Below are 19,507 nucleotides of genomic sequence, written 5' to 3'. Positions count from 1 at the left end.
TATGCTCAAAGTACTAAGATCTTATATTCAGAGTACAGTTTGGCTGATTAAGCCCCCAAGAAGACCTCAAATGGAAAAGTTATCTACAGGGATTGTCTTCGTCTCGTCGAAATGATCGATTTTGATATAAAACTCGTTCCAATCCGATTTCGTATGCAAAAGTTAGAGCCATCGGAATACAGCCCTGTCAGGAGGCAAAAACTGGCGCGCCCCACCAGACACCCTGTCTGATGGGTAGCGCGAGGGATAAACTGTTTTGCGCGACCGATTTGACCTTCAAGATTACCTCTGATCAAAAAACGTTCAACATAAGAGTTGTTCGTCTCGTCGAAGCGGTCAAGATTGCTTTTGAGCTTGTTTCCATCCGAGATTGTTTACCACCACAAAAAAGACCCGCAAGGTGCAGCCAGTTTAAACCGAACAGTTTCGGAAAGTTCGGATAAAACCAATCCAAATTTGACTAGGGTTTTGGACGTGAATCCAAGCCTTTTCCTTGCACAGGAAGTCCAGACGCCTCTTATATACCTAAGGGGTGACGGACGATTGAACGACACACAATCGATCAATCAATCTACTACTTTTCCGTGTTCATCTACTTTTATCTCTCCCCTTGTATCTTTCTTCTCGTTCTTCGTCGTTCTTCAAGATTGGAGGCTGTGAATCCGCGAGGCTCTAGAGGCGGTAAGACCGACCTCGAGCAGCCAATCGTCGCTGCGAGCCCTGACGGGGTCCCTCCCGGGCGAGCGGGGCATCTGGTCCCAAAAGCGCCGGCTTGCTGTCTTGCGTATCGCGCTGGAAGTCGGCCTCCCGCGGTGTGAGTTGCGGAGCATCTCCCTCGGTGTCGCGGGTACACATCGACGTGTTCGTGTGACGCGTTCTAGCATCAACACACTTTTTGGCAACTCCGCTTGGGAAGAAGCTTCGAACGGTCTCCGGCCCGTTCTTGCTACAAAGAGATCGTCATCTAGGGTTTGCAGTCTACAAAGGTAATATGAATACCCAATCCCTTTATGTAGATGCAAATAATTGATATGGTGTTACTAGATCATTCAATGAGTATACTCTATCGGCCAACCCTAGTCTTTTCAATCATGCAACTAACTACGTGCAAGGGCCGATTCAAAGTAATTTATATACTTCAACTTCTTATGATATTAATAACATGCACCATATGTATCCCAACTCACACGCATCGGCAACCCAGAAATTCATATGCCGATAAGTAACATGATGAGTTCGATTAATCAATTTGAAACATCCCAAGTTAGAATTTCCAATGCCATACAAGAAAGTGTTTCACCCTTTTATTCATCGGCAGCTAATGTGCAATATAGTAATCCAACCATGCCGATGAATGAGAGAATTGGCCATGCTACCAGTGGCTATTCGGCCAGTTACTCTCAACCGTCATATGCTACACCTCATGTTACTAATTCTTCGGCACCATACACAACTGTAGATGCTCATAATTTGGCTTCACACCTTCCTGGTTATAGCCGAATGAATGTAAATTTTACAGGAGTGGTTGTGCCCAACATTGTAGAAGATGAGGTAGTGGTGGCTGCATTGAAGAGTTTAGCCCAAAATAAGAGAATTAGTGCTCTTTGCCTTGAACAACATGAAAAGGGGCTATTTCCTGATTATGCCGCAATAAAAGCTATAGTTTTGCAAGAAGATGAATCTTTGCCAATTGATAAAATTGGCGAGCAAAAGGATGGTCTTACAACAATGCATATGTCACCTAGTACTATATCATATTATACACCCCCTACACAATTGCAAAATTTCGGCAACACCCGTGTGTCATTGCCGAAAGAATCTAAAAGCATTGGGGGGCAATCATATCCGGAGTGGGCTGAAATATAGAAAAAGCTTAAAGCTAATTTTGCCGCTCGCCGTCAGAAACAAATAGAAAAAGAATTGGCTCAGATAAAATAAGCATTGCCAATTGGTAGTATCAATGAAAAGAAGGATGATTCGGAACATGAAAGTGCTTCAGTTGAAAAATCCGAATCAAGTAGTATATATTCTGAATCCATCAAATCCAACGAGACAAGCATTATTGAGAAAGGACATGGCAAGCATAGGAAAACAATGGTGCTTGATTTTTCTGAAGTTAATGGAACCTACTTCCTGCCCTATGAGTTCCGTGCCGTAGAAATTGACAAGCTTCAAGGACAAGAACAAGTAGCCGAACAAAGTTCGGCCGACAAAAATCTTCAAAGCAATGATGCACAGATTCAAGAAAAAGATGATGACAAGGTGTTGGGAAGCCATCCAAGACGGAGCAAGATGTTCTTCAAATGGAACCACCATCATGTTGTCCCAACATATTTGAAGAGGTATGCATAGCGAGTAATTTACCTATTTTCAGATTTGGTCGCAACTTCATTATTGATGCATCTATAAGAAATATTCTCATAAGTAATTTTGAAAGACCAATGAAGAAGGGTAATTTACTTGTTAGCAATAAAATTGTTATGGAACATATCGGTCAAACCATTGCGCCATTTATAAAGACCGATAATGACTTATTGTTACAACCAAAGCTTTCCCCGTTGCTTTATCTAAAGTTCATATCTAGTTGGGTAGCTTTGCTTATTTCGTACTTGGCTTGCACTTGGTCTCAACTGAGACATGTATGTTCTAAATATCTTCATTTCAGAAATTTAAAGCCAAGGTTAAATTCTATTGAGAAAACTGATGCTAATACAATATCTTATCCAAAGACATCGGAGATAGAGTGGAAAACACAATCCATAGCCGAATGGGGAGATTCCAAATCTGAACCATTCGTTTGCTTATCTCCAAAGCCGTTCAAACAGCAAGATCGGCTAGAAAACAAGAAGTATACCTTCAATTCAAGCATGTGTGATCAAATATTTGATTTGTTGCTGAAAAATAATTACATTACAATTCTCGATCACCATGTTAAGCCATCAATCCAAGGACGAATGTATTGTAAGTTGCATGATTCGTCCAAACATAATTTTGAGGATTGCAACATGTTTCGGCAAATAGTTAAATCGGCCATTGAAAAAGGACGATTGAAGTTTGTTGAAACACCAAGAGATGACCAGTCTATTCCGATTGGTCCCGATGGCAAAAGGTTTTTGCATCGGCTGCTTCAAGCCGATCCATTTAAAGAGAATGTAAAAATTGCAGGTGATGGGATCAAGGTTTCAAGTAAAGAAGTTGTTGAAGAGCATAATGAACATAATCTTGAGGGCGAAAATTCCATCGAAGCTACAATGGAGACGCCAAGGACTGGGGGGCAGCAAGAAAATCCAATGATCGATGAAAGCAAACCAAAAGAAAACAAAGGCCGAAATAAGCGCAAGTGTAAGAGATCAAAAATCACCTTTGCTGAACTATTGGATAAATATCAAAAGATGAGTGAAGAGAAGAATGCTTATCGGCCAAATCATGCAAAGAAACCAAGGTCACCCCCAAGGCGCAAATATGAGGATCGGTATTGGCAAAGTGATAATTTTAATGCAACATATTCATATCCTTATTTTGGGCCACCAATGCCAATGCCTTGGATGCCTCCCTATGCTCATATAGATACATATTCATCATGGGACAGGTATGATACAAGGGCACATTCTCCATCTTATTCTAGACCATCTCACCAATACTATGCAGCTCCAAGAAGATCAACATTTGAACAATCACGCTTCAAAGACCGTTTCAATCACAAGGAATCGGTCCAGAGCTCAAGGAAGAATAAACAGGTGGTAAAGCAAGTTTACCGCGTGAAAAGAGATGGTCGTAATTGTGCTACTTCAGATTTGATCTCAAATAACAAAGAGCCAATTAAAATGTTGACATTGGCTACAAAAGGCAAAGAAGTGAAACAATCAATTGATAAAAATTAGAGTGCCAAATCTGAAGAAAATAAGTTGAGGGTGCACAAGGCCCAGAAAGAGTTGCCATTGGTTGAAACAAAATCACAGTCGAGATGCTCACTCGGCTTATCGTATTGGCAAAAGAAGGAATTACAAAATCTTAGTGCACAAGAGATTAGAAAGAGGAACATGGCATGGGTTCCCAAGAGGATCAATCAAAACAAAAACGATGTGCATGCTTAAATTGCAACAAGTACAATAAAATGAAGAAGGAGAATGATGGAAGCAACAAACAATTAAGCCGAAGGTGTGCATCACAACATCAAAATCTTCGGTTAGCACATCATCCATTTTCTTCAACAATGCCATTGATGCCTTTGCCATGGAATTCATCCACATGTATGATCAGTTACCCTCCATGGACTTATTTTGATCCATGGATGCAACATAATTTTCTATATGATGATAGAGTATTACCAAATCACTATACATTTGGTTAGTTATATTTTTGTTGCTAAGACAAAGGAGCCGAAATATTTTATTGCTATTTTATTTGTTTATTTCGGCTATACATGTTTTAATGGATGAATTCTATATGAACCTCATGGTAATGGCCGATACTTAACTATCGTCCTAAGAAACTATCTGATCATGGACGGTGTGGAATTCTAACACCGTCCTTAGTTCAATTGGAACCGAGACAAGGTACATGTTAAGTGATATTAGCTTTGTCTCTCTAGTACTATGGAGATTATATTTTGACGGTTCAATTTGTAGCAATGGCCAAAGTGTTGGTGTTGTTTATTTATCTCCATATGGAGCTAGTTTGTGAAGCCTCATGCCGCTTAAGATATTTTTACACAATGATCAAAGCCGAATATGCATTGTCATTCGGATTGGAGCATTGCCTTGATCTAGGTGCTATACATATTGAGGCTTCCGGTGATTCGTTATTAGTAGTGCAACAAATATCCAAGGGTTATCAATGTTTTGACGGATCACTTATAGTTTATCTTTTGGTATGTCTAGATGCAAGATTTACCTTGGGTTGCTTTGAAATTGTTCATATATCTAGGCATGACAATTCGAAAGAGTTGGCACAACAAGCATCCGGCTACTATGTTAACCATGGTGTATTGCATTTCTATCAATAGCCGATGCTAGGTCTTGTCAACATAGGTAAGGCTGAATCGAAGCCCACCGCTTCGGCCACTAATGAAACTTTTATGCAGGCGAAGTAAGGATTAGAGGAAGTTCATTCTTGATTATCTGCAAAATCCTAGCGAAAGGGTGAACAATATGGTTCGGAGGATGGTTTTGATCTATGAAACCTTATCACCGGATTGTTATAGAAGCTGAGAAGTTTTCACCCAAGTTTGCATCAAGAGGTTCAAACAAGCAATGGCCGATATATACTTGTTGTCCTAAGAACATGCAAAATGGCCGATGGAGTGTTGACATCGTCCTTAGAACAAGCTATGCGGAAGTTATTTTCCGGCACACAAACTTTGCCGAAAAACAGGGGGCCATGTGTTGACACCAGATTTTGGCACGGTCAATAACTTATTTAAGATGGCCTCAAATGGAGAAGTGATCTTCATGAAAGAGTTCCATATTGTCGATATGAACATCTTTAAAGTTTGGGTCATCGCAGTCCGACTTCATCTCGAAGGCCGAAACTATGCTCAAAGTACTAAGATGTTACATTCAGAGTACAGTTTGGCTGATTAAGCCCCCAAGACGACCTCAAATGGAAAAATTATCTACAAGGATTGTCTTCGTCTCGTCGAAACGATCAATTTTGATATAAAAATCATTCCCATCCGACTTCGTATGCAAAAGTTAGAATCATCAGAATACAACCCTGTCAGGAGGCAAAAACTGACGCGCCCCACCACACACCCTGTCTGATGGGTAGCGCGAGGGATAGCCTGTTTTGGGCGACCGATTTGACCCTCAAGATAACCTTTGATCAAAAAATATTCAACATAAAAGTTGTTCGTCTCGTTGAAACGGTCAAGATTGCTTTTGGGCTCATTTCCATCCGAGATCGTTTACCACCACAAAAAAGACCCGCAAGGTGCAACCAGTTTAAACCGAACAGTTTTGGAAAGTTCAGACAAAACCAATCCGAATTTGACTAGGGTTTTGGACGTGAATCCAAGCCTTTTCCTTGCACGGCAAGTCCAGTCGCCTCTTATATACCTAAGGGGTGACGGCCGATTTAACAACACACAATCGATCAATCAATCTACTGCTTTTTCGTGTTCATCTACTTTTATCTCTCCCCTTGTATCTTTCTTCTCATTCTTCGTCGTTCTTCAAGATTGGAGGCTGCGAATCCACGAGGCTCTAGGGGCGGTAAGACCGACCTCGAGCAGCCAATCGTTGCCGTGAGCCCTGATGGGGTCCCTCCCGGGCGAGCGGGGCGTCTGGTCCCAAAAGCGCTGGCTTGTTGTCTTGCGTATCGCGCTGGAAGTCGGCCTCCCACGATGTGAGTTGCGGAGCATCTCCCTCGGCGCCGCGGGTACACATCGACATGTTCGTGTGACGCGTTCCAGCGTCAACAGGATGATGCAGTACAATAGAGATAAATATTTCCATCAGTTAAGAACCAAGGTTATTAATCCAATAGGAGAACTAAGCAACAACTCGTTAGCAGCACCTGCACACAAACATCAAATCCTTGCAACCCATTGCGAACAAGGGGTTGTCAATCCTTGGACAGTTACGAGCAAGATTAACTTGTATGGTATTTGATAGATAGATCGGACAAAAATACAAAAGAAATAAATGAAAGAAACAACAAGGTATTTTTGGTTTTAATATATGATAAAAGATAGACCGGGGGCGATAGTTTTCACTAGAGGCTTCTCTCTTGAAAATAGCATACGGTGGGTAAACAAATTACTGTTGGGCAACATCCTTAGATCTGTAATGCATTGTATGGCCTAGAATAGCTCCTATTCATCTACCTTTTCCAGGTAGTCGATGGCTATTCACAGCTACCACCTTAACACCAAAGAAGGGTTCAACCCAATGCTTTATTTCTGTCTTAGTGAATCCTGATTCGACAATAAAAGTATATTGATTCTTTCCCAATAAACGAAGACTTTTTTCTGTAAATACTGCGTATTTGATTCCATCCGTAAACCGACTTTCCCTCCTATGCTCTGAGTTCCAGTATCAAAAAGAATTCGAGTTCTTATTGTTCTTATGTTATGGTATGAATATACCATACCAATTCTGTCGGTGTACAAAAGTATGGGTGCTTCTGTACCCCTTACTTGTGCATGGATGGTCGCAGCCACCCCTACAGTGAGGCTTGGTGAGGCAGAGGAAGACAACAAGAGACAAGAACAAAGAACATCAAGGCAAGTGCTCAGAGTAGCGAGCAGCAAGAGGCAAGCAGGGCCACACCCGGCAACAAGCCTTGCCGGGGCGACCTGCGCGGCCCCCGGCAAGCCTTTTGCCAGGGCAACTTTCCAAGAGACCAACAAGGCCACCACCCTTGGGCTTGAGAGCTCTGACACCATCAACAATGATAAAGACCAAGGTTTGAGGAGCGCATGCCCGGAAGCATGTGGCTCCTCACAAAGATCAACACCCCACGAGTCCACGTGGGATCAAATGATGAAGACCCCTGGCAAGACCCCTGCCGGGGACGACTCCAAGGCCCCCGGCAAGCCTTGCCGGGGATGACCGCTGGGCCGCGGCCAGGCCCACGCTCGGCAGGGTTTCGCCACCTCACCACCACTCCAATGCGGCGATAAGCATACCAGTAAAGCAGGCGCCTGCGTGCGGCATGCAGATCTTCGCGGAAGCCTACCACTTTGCCAACACAGCAGCTGGTTGGCTAGCATGGCGCTGCATGCCTCGTCGGCCCAGATGCTAGGCAAGACGAGGGGGAGCGGTGAAGGACGGGATGGCCTCTGTTGCCGTCCCCAATAAAGCGAGAGGACACGTAGGCATCACATTAAATGCACTTGTCCTACGTTGATCAAGCGATAAGCTCGTATCACTGTAGCTTGCCACCTCCCGTGTGCCGCTATGGCAACCCCTTTGTGTATATAAGGAGGCCCGAGGCTCACAGAGAAGGGGATTCGGACTTTTGGACAAAGCACGCATAATAGCTAATTCAAAAGCTCAAGAACACACTCATATAACTAGATAAAGCAGGATTATGGTATTACGCATCTTCGCGGCCCGAACCTGGATAAAAATCCTCTGTGTGCTAACGACTTGACCTGCTATTCATGCAACTAATCCCCTGCCGAACATAGAAGGGATCCTTGTGACCCCATAGGTGATCGGTTTCCCCGACATCTTTGGCGCGCCAAGTAGGGGGAATTAGTTGTGAGAATCTGGTTCGTAGCTAGTACAATAGCTCTCTCGTCGCCATGGCTCCGAAGAAGAAGGCGAGCGGCGGTGCCCATAATCGCGATAATAATCCACTTAGCGACCAAAAAGCTAAGTTATATTAACTTTGAGTAATCCTTCCTTTTTATGAGGTTATCGGCCATCGAGTTCTTAAAGGGGATAGTCCGCCGTTTTGGTGTGCCAAACAGGGTCGCCACTGACAACGACATGCAATTTCAAGTCGCACCGTCGTGCAGTACGTCCAAGACCTCGGCGACAAGGACAAAAACTTTGGACAAGCTACGCAAGTGCGGAAGGCGCTGGATTGATGAGTTGCCAGCGGTTCTTTGGTCAGTCAGAACGACGACAAATCGAGACACCAGCAAGACACCCCTCTCCCTCTTATCCGGGGCAGAGGTAGTTCTCCTCACGAAACTCACATATGGGCCACCTCGAGTGCTCGCATGTGACGAGCTTGAGCAAGAGCAGTTGTGGCAAGATGATGCAGTGCACCTAGAGGAAGATCGTCTTCGTGCGGTTGTGCGAGCTACGTGCTACTAGCAAACTATTCGCCACTACCATAGCCGCAAGGGTCATTCCCAAAGCTTTGAGGAAGGCGACCTTGTTCTTGGGCGCGTCCAGTCGGCCAAGAATTCTAGCAAGTTGACACCGAGTGGGAAGGCCCTTGTTGGGTAATATGAGTCACCAGGGCCGGCACTGTCCGCCTGGGGACCGAAGATGGTGTTCCCATGAGCAAGTCCTTGAACAGCAAACATCTTCTTAAGTTTTACCCATAAGGCGTGGTTGCCGGCTCCCTGGCAGACCACTTTTTGTACAAGCCTTGCCGGCAAGGCATGTCACCCTTTGTACAAGCCAAACACAGACCCTGAGCAACAGATAAATAAATGAAGCGCTGACGCCCTAAGTTTTAGCATGCATGCAGGTTAAGTTTCTATATCTTTGTGTTAGGGTCGATAGTGCTTCACAACGGCTAGCCCCTAGCACAGAGGTTGAGTGCGTGTCTTTCTGTCCCTTCTGGTCCTTTTTGGTTCACAGGCTGCCCAGGCGTTTCTGCCAAACCATTTGGAGGAGAGGAGATAGATCGGCGTCCCGACCCCGACAAGCCAAGGTTGTCGGGGACTGCAACTTCAAGCATCCAATCACAGCAAGCCAAAGTTGCCGGGGGCTACAAACTTAGATAAGTCTTTTTGTCCCATGCTATGTACTTTCGTATGAAACTTGGACATACAAAACTTTGTTCATTCCTATACCACCGTGCCCCCTCTTTCCGTGCCCAGAAACCCTTCCTTGGGCCAGAACTTGGTTGTAGTGCGATGGGAATGAAATAAATGAAGGGCCTGATCCTGCTCCGCTCCTACTCCCGCCAAGGGCATGAGTGTAAACGAGCTATGGAGTGGGAGGACGGCAAGGTCTGTTGCTGGGTGACGATGTTTATCTTAAGATAACAAGGACTCGCCCCTTGGTGTGAGCCTCGCTCGCGCACAAAAGAACCTGGCAAGCACCCTTTTCTTCATTAATACGTTGTTTACAAGTACAGTTCATACGGGATGTGGACATGAGCAAGGAATTGCAAAGTCTAAATTCGACAAGTGCCCGCGGGCTTAAGATTTTAAAAAAAAGAGAGATAAGGTGCCCGTAATCCCTTTTTTGTCCCTCTCCTCATGAAGCACACCAAGACAGTGGAAGGGCAAAAAGAGCACCAAGGCGAGGTACGAGCAGCAGAAGGCACCAAGAGAGCCTCCCGGTGGCCGTCCAGAAGAGGGCTGGTGATGACGGTGCCGGAGAAGAAGCTGGAAGATGAGGCAACGGTTAGCCAATACGAGACGAAGGCGTCGGTGCCATCGTACTCTGACTTGACGGCCCGACACTCGCCTTCTTCGTCTTCTCCGACCCTCTAGCGCCAGCCACCAAAAGCGGCAACCCCGAGAAGTTCAAGGAGCTGGCCTGGGAAGCCACCGCCAAGAACTACCCCCCGGCAAATCGCTCCATCGGGAAGGAGGCCAGGTGCAGATGATGGTGCTGCCGGTGTCGCCCTGGGACGGTGTGTCTGACACCTAGTCGGACCCGTCATCCTCCCGCCCGCTAGCCCCGTCGTCGCTGCCGCTGTCCTCCTCGCCGCTGTCGCCCGAGGATGAGCTCTCGTCATCGGTCGAGCTCTCCGCACAGCACCCTAGCTGTCCCGAGCACCCGAAGACCTTGATGGAGAGTAGGTCACTCTCCACTAGTTTGAAGTAGAGAACGTGCCCCTTCATCAAGCAGTGGGCGCATGCGAAGGTTTTCCAACCCCGGCGAAGGAGCATTACATGAGGGACGGGGAACTTTGTGTTCACCCACATGTCTCCATTGCAACACCCCTCCATGTGAAGCCTCAGGTTCGGCGGTTGGTCGACCTCCAGCACCCTTGCGAACACCTTGGGGAAGCGGAGGCGGCTACGCGGTGACTCACGCAACTGCAAGATGAACTCCAACGCCATGTCTCAAACATGGCCGCTCGACGAGGTAGGAGGAGATGGAGGTGGAGAAGATGGCTCCACGGACGCCACCCTTCCACGCCCACCTCTGCGTCGACTGCCTCGCCAACCGCGACCCTGTTCGGCGCCTCCGCCTTGAGCATCTGGCTCTTCCTTGACCGCCGCGGCTTTCTGGCGGGAAGAAGATATAGTCGCCTCCGCAGAATGACGACCACTGTCCCGCCCTCTCGGCATGGTGATGGATGAGGGAATGGAAAAGTAGAAGACACGAGAGGATGCCTCTCCTCCTCCCCCTGGACCCCTTTTTATAGCCAAACCAAGGAGACTGGAGGCTAGCTTTACGCCTCTGAAGAGCCCTTTCGAATCCTGCTCATTAAGCCACCAGCAACGAGCGAGGCCGTCGACCGCCCTCCCCGTGCCAATCAAAGGCGCATGAGTATCGGCCATGGCGCACGTTCCCATATCCCATGCGTCCGTCATCTACCCCGCGCCGTGCATGCGGCATACGTGGCGAAAAAGGCGGGCTTGGGACGAAACATGGAACGGGGGCTCCAAGATTGAGGAAGGCAAGGAGAGTAAATGAGCAGTGGCCCCGCGCTTTCCCCCTCTTTTCTGGGGCGGGTGAGGGCCGCCTCTTTACTATTCACCATAGGGTGACACAAGCATGCTGCGATCACGCCACGCATAACCCCCACGTCATGCACTCGGTGCGAGTTGCGGGGAAGCACAACAGATAAAGAAATCATGGCAGTTCCCCTTTGCCACGCCCACCCGCGCACTGCTTTGGGCCTGGCCCAACTACGCCTTGCGCTCATGTGTGGCCAAGGCCCGAGGGCTCCTATCGGTGTACAAAAGTATGGGTGCTTCTGTACCCCTTACTTGTGCACGGACGGTCGCAGCCACCCCTACAGCGAGGCTTGGTGAGGCAGAGGAAGATGGCAGGAGACAATAACAAAGAACATCAAGGCAATTGCTCAGAGTAGCGAGCAGCAAGAGGCAAGCAGGGCCACGCCCGGCAACAAGCCTTGCCGAGGTGATCTGCGTGGCCCCCGACAAGCCTCTTGCCGGGGCAAGTTGTGAAGAGACCAACAAGGCCACCACCCTTGGGTTTGAGAGCTCTAACACCATCAACAATGATAAAGACCAAGGTTTGAGGAGCGCATGCTCGGAAGCATGCGGCTCCTCACGAAGATCAACAACCCACGAGTCCACGTGGGACCAAATGATGAAGACCCCCGGCAAGACCCTTGCCGGGGAAGACTCCAAGGCCCCCGGCAAGCCTTGCCGGGGATGACCGCCGAGCCGCGGCCAGGCCCACGCTCGACAGGGTTCCGCCACCTCACCACCACTCCAACACGGTGATAAGCATGCCAGCAAAGCAGGCGCCTGCGTGGCGGCATGTAGATCTTCGTGGAAGCATACCATTTTGCCAACACAGCAGCTGGTTAGCCAGCGTGGCACTGCATGCCTCGTCAGCCCAGACGCGTGGCAAGACGAGGGGGGTCGACGAAGGACGGGATGGCCTCTGTTGCCGTCCCCAATAAAGCGAGAGGACATGTATGCATCGCATTAAATGCGCTTGTCCTATGTTGATCGAGCGATAATCTCGTATCACTGTAGCTTGCCACCTCCCGTGTGCCGCTGTGGCAACCCCTTTGTGTATAAAAGGAGGCCCAAGGCGCACCGAGAAGGGGATTCAGACTTTTGGACAAAGCAAGCATCGTATCTAGTTCAAAAGCTCAAGAACACACTCACATAACCAGATAAAGCAGGACTAGGGTGTTACGCATCTTTGCGGCCCGAACCTGGATACAAATCCTCTGTGTGCTAATGACTCGACCTGCTCTTCATGCAACTAATCCCCCGCCGAACGTAGAAGGGATCCTTGTGACCCCATAGGTGACCGGTTCCCCTGACAAATTTGTTATGTATGGATGATGGATGAGATTCCGTGGATAGAGAGTCAGTTCCAATAGACTTATGGAATGTTCCCGTTCGTGTGCATCCAACAGGAATTAAACCCGCAAATTTACCAATTATGAATTGAGCACTTTAACCATTCAACCATGGATGCTTAACAGGGATCATCGTACATCGTAAATAACCAATTTTCATATAGAAAGACATATCATAGAAAAATGAAATTGAAAATATTCCGAGATGGCAAGTATTGGGAGACGACTATGAAAACACCTCTTTGGATCCTCGAATTGAAAGAGAGATTGAGAGGGATCAAGAATCCTAATTCTCGCTATTTGGAATGGATCCAATTCTATTGAGTGTAACTCATAGTGATCATTTCTCTTTAGCAAAGAATGACCTTGGTTATCAAAGGATTGAACAACCATGATCCATTTACTTATGATACCTAGTTGGCATTGATAACAAGGATCTAATGAATTATGAGTTTAATAGATCCTCTTTAGCAGAAAGACATATATTGCTTGCTCATTATTAGACAATCACTTATTCCCAAACCTCGTGTGGGACTAATCGTTTTCATTTACCATCTCATGGAAAACCCTTTTCGTTCCGCTTAGCCCTATTGGGTATTTTAGTGTTAGGTTCTGTATGAACTGGATGATCCTATTTGGTCAAATACCTAACAAAAAATTATGATTTTCCTTTCATTAAGGTGTGAGGGCTTCTTATTCCACAAGAGCGAAAGCACCTTTTCATTCTTTCATATACTAGGGTTTTTACTTGGAAAAGACAATGTTCCATACTAAAGGATTCGGGTCCATAACCACGAGTTCCAGTGCACTAGATCTTGTAGCACTTAGCAATGAATCCCTATCCATTAGTATTCCACATAAGAAATCCATTCTAGAAAAAAATACAATTAGATTAGCTCTTCATAGACAAACTTGGGGTTTACGAGCCAAGGTAAGATCGGCTCGGGATCATGGGACCCTTTTCTATCAGATAGGAGGGGCTCTTGTACAAAATAGATTACTAAGTAATAACCCCATAGAATCTATCTGTATAAAGATAAAGAGGCAATCGTGTCAGGAAGCGGGTTTTTATTTGGGCAAAAGGTACTTCGAACTTGGAACGAGCATGAAGAGATTAAAGAGACTTCTTTCTCTTTTGAGTTTTTCCCCTGGAACCAATGAAAAAAAGTGGATCACTTCTTATGTACTCGCAAGATCTTTGGTCTTCCCCTGGAACCGCGCAAGATCTCTGGTCTTCCCCTGGAACCGATGAAAAAGAGTGGATCGCTTCTTATGTACTCGCTCAGAATGATTCTTCGCTATCTATAGTTCATGGCCTATTAGAAGTAGAAGGTGCTCTCATGCAATCCTTACCGATAGAAAAATATTGTAGTCTGGGTGATAATAGTCGAGTGACATTACTTTGTCGGTCCGAACTAAGGAATCTGTTAGAAATGGTTTGAAATGGATATTTTTCTCTCTTTGATCAGGGATTGCTATATGAAAAGAAGTGGAGTTTGAAAAAGGGAACGGAATGCTCAAACGGAACTGCTAGAGGAACGGATTTTCAATAGCATAACTTGGGCTCCTAGAATATGGCGCCCTTGGGACAATCTATTTGATTGCAGGGTTTTGTTCTGAAACAAAGATATCCGTGGAGGCCGGTTCGTTTGTCCTATTATGATATTCAGGACCAAGAGATACTGGATTCTCTTTTGAATAGGCCCTAAAAGGAGAAGAAAGGCTGAAATGCCAACGGACCTCTGTCTATTCTCTAATTCACCCAATCCGATAGTACCCGTTTTTGGAATGTCCGGTGCCAAAGTCACTGAATGGGCAAGTCACCAATCCAATCCCTTTGACAAATTGGATGTCATATTAGATATATATAGAAATATCATAGATAGAATAGACATATAGAATTTTTGGTCGGCAAATTCGACGGAATCATTGAGTGAAAAATGATCAAAGAATGACAAAAGACGAGACTCTACTAGTCTTCACTCTTGTGGTCTCCTCTTCCTCGGTTTCTGTTTTCTTATTCGGGATCTTGCTTTTCATGGTTCTCATCTCCCCAACTCGCGATTTTCGCGAGAGAACCAAATCCAAGTTGGTGAAGATCATGATTTGGGCTGGCACAATATTGGGATCATTTGATTGATTTCCTTGATTTGATCGCTACTTAATGGGTGTGCGCTTAAAGGATACAAACATGGATTCGCAAACAAAAAGGGGAATTCGTAGTCACTTTTTCATGTCGCGTAAAAAAAGTCTTTACGCGAGAGCAATAGAGGTTGGGATACATCTATCTCTTCTGAGCAACCTCTTTTGGATTCTTAAGACCACCCTTGCAGTAGGATATCACATCTGCTTTGGGTTCTTTATTATCTCCTTCGAGGAATTTTTAGGACCATTCAGGCTATATATATTTAGTCTATTTTGGCGTTTACTGTCTACTTTTCTCAGGGAGATGGCTAAGGACCTCGGAAGATAGAGGAGAGCGCCAGACCCAGATTTCCGGAATACTTCTACGGGGAATGCTCATTGAATGAGCATTCTCCATATTATGCCTTGAAGAGGACTCGAACCTCCACGCTCTTCAGCACGAGATTTTGGGTCTCGCATGTCTACCATTTCACCATCAAGGCATCTTGAAAGTGAATCGTATTCCATGAATATGACATCTATCTAATGTGATATATGGAATATATGACAATGGTGGAGTCTTGAAGTATTTCGATCGATCGGTCATATAGGCTTGAGTCAGACATCAAATAGCTTCGATTAACATTATCCGTAGGACACCTTATATGTATCAAAATTGATATCAAAATCAAAAATATGAAATATGTACAATCCAATTTTTCGATTCAATAGAAGCCCAAAGAGGTGCATATGGTACCCAAATAAGAATATGATAGATATGTCAAAAGCAGGTCTGATTACACCTATTCCTAATCCCAAATAGAATGTAAGGACGTAGGGATTTCTATGTAAACAGAGTATCCTATTTTCATAGGCTCGAATGACCCCTTCTCATAATAAGAATGTGCATGGTCTGGTTCGGTGTGGAATGAACTTATAATCTGATGATCGAGTCGATTCCATGATTATAAGTTCATAACCCTAGCGCCCATTCCCATTTTGGGCGGAACAGATCTACTAATTATTTTATTCCAGTTAGTAAAAGGGATCTTGAACTAAGAAATAGACCTAGCAGCTAAAAGAGGGTATCCTGAGCAATTGTAAGAATGGGGTTCATTGATATTCCTGATATAGTAGATGCTATCACACATACAGTCATGCTCAATTCGATGGAACTGTTTGATCTTAAAGGGGATTTTCTATAATTTCGCACATAAGGGGTTATTTCTTGGTTTCGTCCAGTCATTAATAACTTGATTATTTTTAATAATAGTAGATAGAAAGAACGCTCGTAAGGAGTCCTATTGAAACTAAGAAATATAGGCCTACTTGCCATCCACACCAGAGTAGATAGAGTTTTCCGAAGAAACCTGCTAGTGGAGGAAGGCCTCCTAGATATAAGAGACATAGGGCTAAAGAGAGAGCCAAAAAAGGATCTTTCGTGTATAATCCTGCATAATCTCGAATGTTATCAGTTCCGGTACGTAGACTAAATAATACAATGCAAGCGAAAGTTCCTAGATTCATGGAAATATAGAACAACATATAAGTTATCATGCTTGCATATCCATCATTTGAGTCTCCAACAATTATTCCAATAATTACATATCCGATTCGCCCTATGGACGAATATGAAAGCATACGTTTCATACTTGTTTGAGTAATAGTAAGGATATTCCCAAAAATCATGCTAAGAATAGCTAGGATTACCAGAAGAAGGTGACATTCGTTTGATGAGAAATAAAAAGGAATATCGAGAATTCGCGTGGCTGAAGCTGAAGCAGCTACTTTCGAAGTAACAAAAAGAAAAGCAACGACTGGAGTGGGGGAGTCGGAGTCAAAAAGAGGATTCCTTGCTTCTTTCTCTCATGCAAAACCATGCATGAGACTTTCATCTCACACGGCTCCTAAGTGATAAAAGAAAGAAGAACTCGTCTTCTTTCTTTTTTGATTACCTTCCTCGCGTATGTATAAGACCAAATCCATTCTTTTTCGAAATCAATTTCAAAAAAGAACTACTAATCCTTAACTTTTTGAGGAATACTTTTTCAATCCTTTCGACCTTGGTTCCGTAGGATCAAGTCAGAAAGGTTGAGAAATAGAACAATCTGATTTGATTCGTTCCCAATAGCCATGAGATGATCATCTTAGGGTGATCCTTTTGTCAACAGATGCTCCTATTGGGAACCGATATATAAAAAATGCTTTACGAGCTAACCAAAAAAAGATAAATATGCTAGAAAATCTCATAAAAATTAGAAACATCTGATCGTCTATTAGACACAGCAGTAAAACATAACCATTGGATATTATTTACGAACAGAATTTAGAGAAATTACCCACCTTTGCCATTAAGTAAAATAAGACATTTCATTACCTCTTCACGTGGAAAGAAAAACTTCCTACAAAAAAGGATATTATTTACTAACAGAATTTAGAGAAATTACCCACCTTTGCCATTCCATAAAATAAAACCTTTTATTACCTCTTCACGTGAAAAGAAAAACTTCCTAAAAAAACACCCCTGCAGCTTCGTCGTTCAAGCTGCCGCGTGATCTGTACGGGATGCCCTAATTTATTGGACAGCGGGTGCTTGGCCGGGATGGCTGTTAGACTGTATTTACATGTGTATATTGTAACGTTGTATACCACCTCATTATATATATATGTGATAGGCCACCCCTAGAGGGTTGTGCCGGTTCCTCCAAAGCCTATTGTCTTACATGGTATCACGCTAGGTTACGTCCGCTTCCGCCTAAAAACCCTAAACCGCCGCCGCCGCCGCCGCCGCCGCGGCGCCCGCCGCCGCCGTCGCCCGACTGCTATGACGTCCGCCGCTGCGTCCGGCTCCACCGCCACCGGTTTTCTGCCGGCCTCCCTCGCGGCACTTCTCTCGAGGCCGCTGGATGCCGCCTTCCTTCAGGCGCCGATCGGGACACGGAGCGTCGGCTCCCTCTTCGCGCTCCCGCCGGCTTCTACTTCGCCCGGGCAGGCGCTTGTGGCTCACACCACCGCCGCCCCGTCAACCGCGGCTGTCACGCCCTCGGTCACTGCGCCGCTGGTGGCGGAGGATGTCGCGCTGGCAGGCTTCGCGGCGTCAACCGCGGCCATCGCGCCCTCTGTCACCGCGCCGGCTGCCCCTCCGACTGTCTCCACGGTGTTCTCACCTCAGCCAGTCTCCTCGATGGGATTGCAGCCACCGCCGCCGTTTCACTTCGGCCATCTCATCACCATCAAGTTGTCGTCGGACAATTACATCTTCTGGCGCGCGCAGGTTCTTCCGCTTCTTGGGAGTCACTACCTGCTTGGCTATGTCGACGTCTCTCTCCCTTGCCCTCCTGCGCTGGTTGACAGCGTGCATGGTCCGGTCTATAATCCGGCTCACCGTGTCTGGACAGGGCAGGATCAGGCGAACCTCTCCTCCATCCAGGGGTCGCTCTCTCCGACCGTTGCTGGGCTTGTTGTCTTCGCCAAGACGTCCCACGAGGCATGGACTATTCTTGAGCGCTCGTTTGCGGCACAGTCGCAGGCTCGTGTATCTGGGCTCCATCGCCAACTTGGGGAGTGTCAGAAGCTTGACTCCACCGCCACTGAGTTCTACAACAAAGTCAAGAGTCTCGCCGACACGCTGGCCTCCATTGGACAGCCCCTCACCGACTCCGAGTTCAACTCGTTTATTGTCAATGGTCTTGATGAGGAGTATGACGCCCTAGTCGAGATCATCAATGAGAGGGGCAACTCCACGCCCATGCCAGCACACGAGGTCTTTTCACGCCTCCTGCTTACTGAGCAACGAGTCGAGACGCGCCGATCCAGGGGCAACGGCGCCCTCTCGGCAAACGCCGCCACCAAGGGTGGTCGCTCCTCTGCTTCATCCACGGCTCCTTCGGGGCAGTCACCACCACCCGCCTCGGCCCCTCCTCCTACTGCGACGCTACCAGGGGCTGGCGGTCCCCGTGTGTGCCAGCTTTGTGGTCGCGATGGGCACTGGGCCTAAAAGTGTCACAAGCGCTTCCAGCGGGGTTTTCTTGGTCTTGGCAATGACGGGAAGGATACACGCAACTTTGCTCGCCAGGTCGCCATGGTTGATCGTCCGCCGCCGCAGAAGCCACAGGGACACACTCAGTCCTACTCCATTGATCCCCACTGGTACATGGACTCTGGGGCGACAGAGCACCTGACCAGTGAGATGGGGAAGCTTCACACTCGTGAACCCTACCATGGCTCCGACAAGATCCACACCGCCAATGGAGCAGGTATGCACATCTCTCATATTGGTCAAGCATCACTTCTCACTAGACATGCCAATAGGAGTCTTCAACTTCGCAATGTTCTTCGAGTTCCATCTGTGACACGTAATCTTCTTTCAGTTCCTAAACTCACTCGTGATAATAATGTGCTTTGTGAATTTCATCCTTTTGATCTTTTTATTAAGGATCGGGGCACGAGGGACATTCTTCTTAGTGGGCGGCTCTGCCAAGGTCTCTATCGTCTGGAGCATCCTGGCGTCGCTCGCGTCTTTAGTGGAGTTCGGGTATCTCCGTCACAGTGGCATGCTCGTCTTGGTCACCTGGCCACACCTATTGTCCGGCATGTTTTGGGTCGTCATGAGCTTCCTAGTGTGTCTAGTAATAAAGATGTAGCAGTGTGTGATGCTTGTCAGCAGGGGAAGAGTCATCAACTTCCTTTTTCGGAGTCTAGTCGTGAGGTGAAACATCCTTTAGAA

The sequence above is a fragment of the Triticum aestivum genome, chromosome 2B, assembly GCF_018294505.1.
Source record: "Triticum aestivum cultivar Chinese Spring chromosome 2B, IWGSC CS RefSeq v2.1, whole genome shotgun sequence".
Lineage (NCBI taxonomy): Eukaryota > Viridiplantae > Streptophyta > Magnoliopsida > Poales > Poaceae > Triticum > Triticum aestivum.
Note: the sequence above shows the minus strand (reverse complement) of the source record.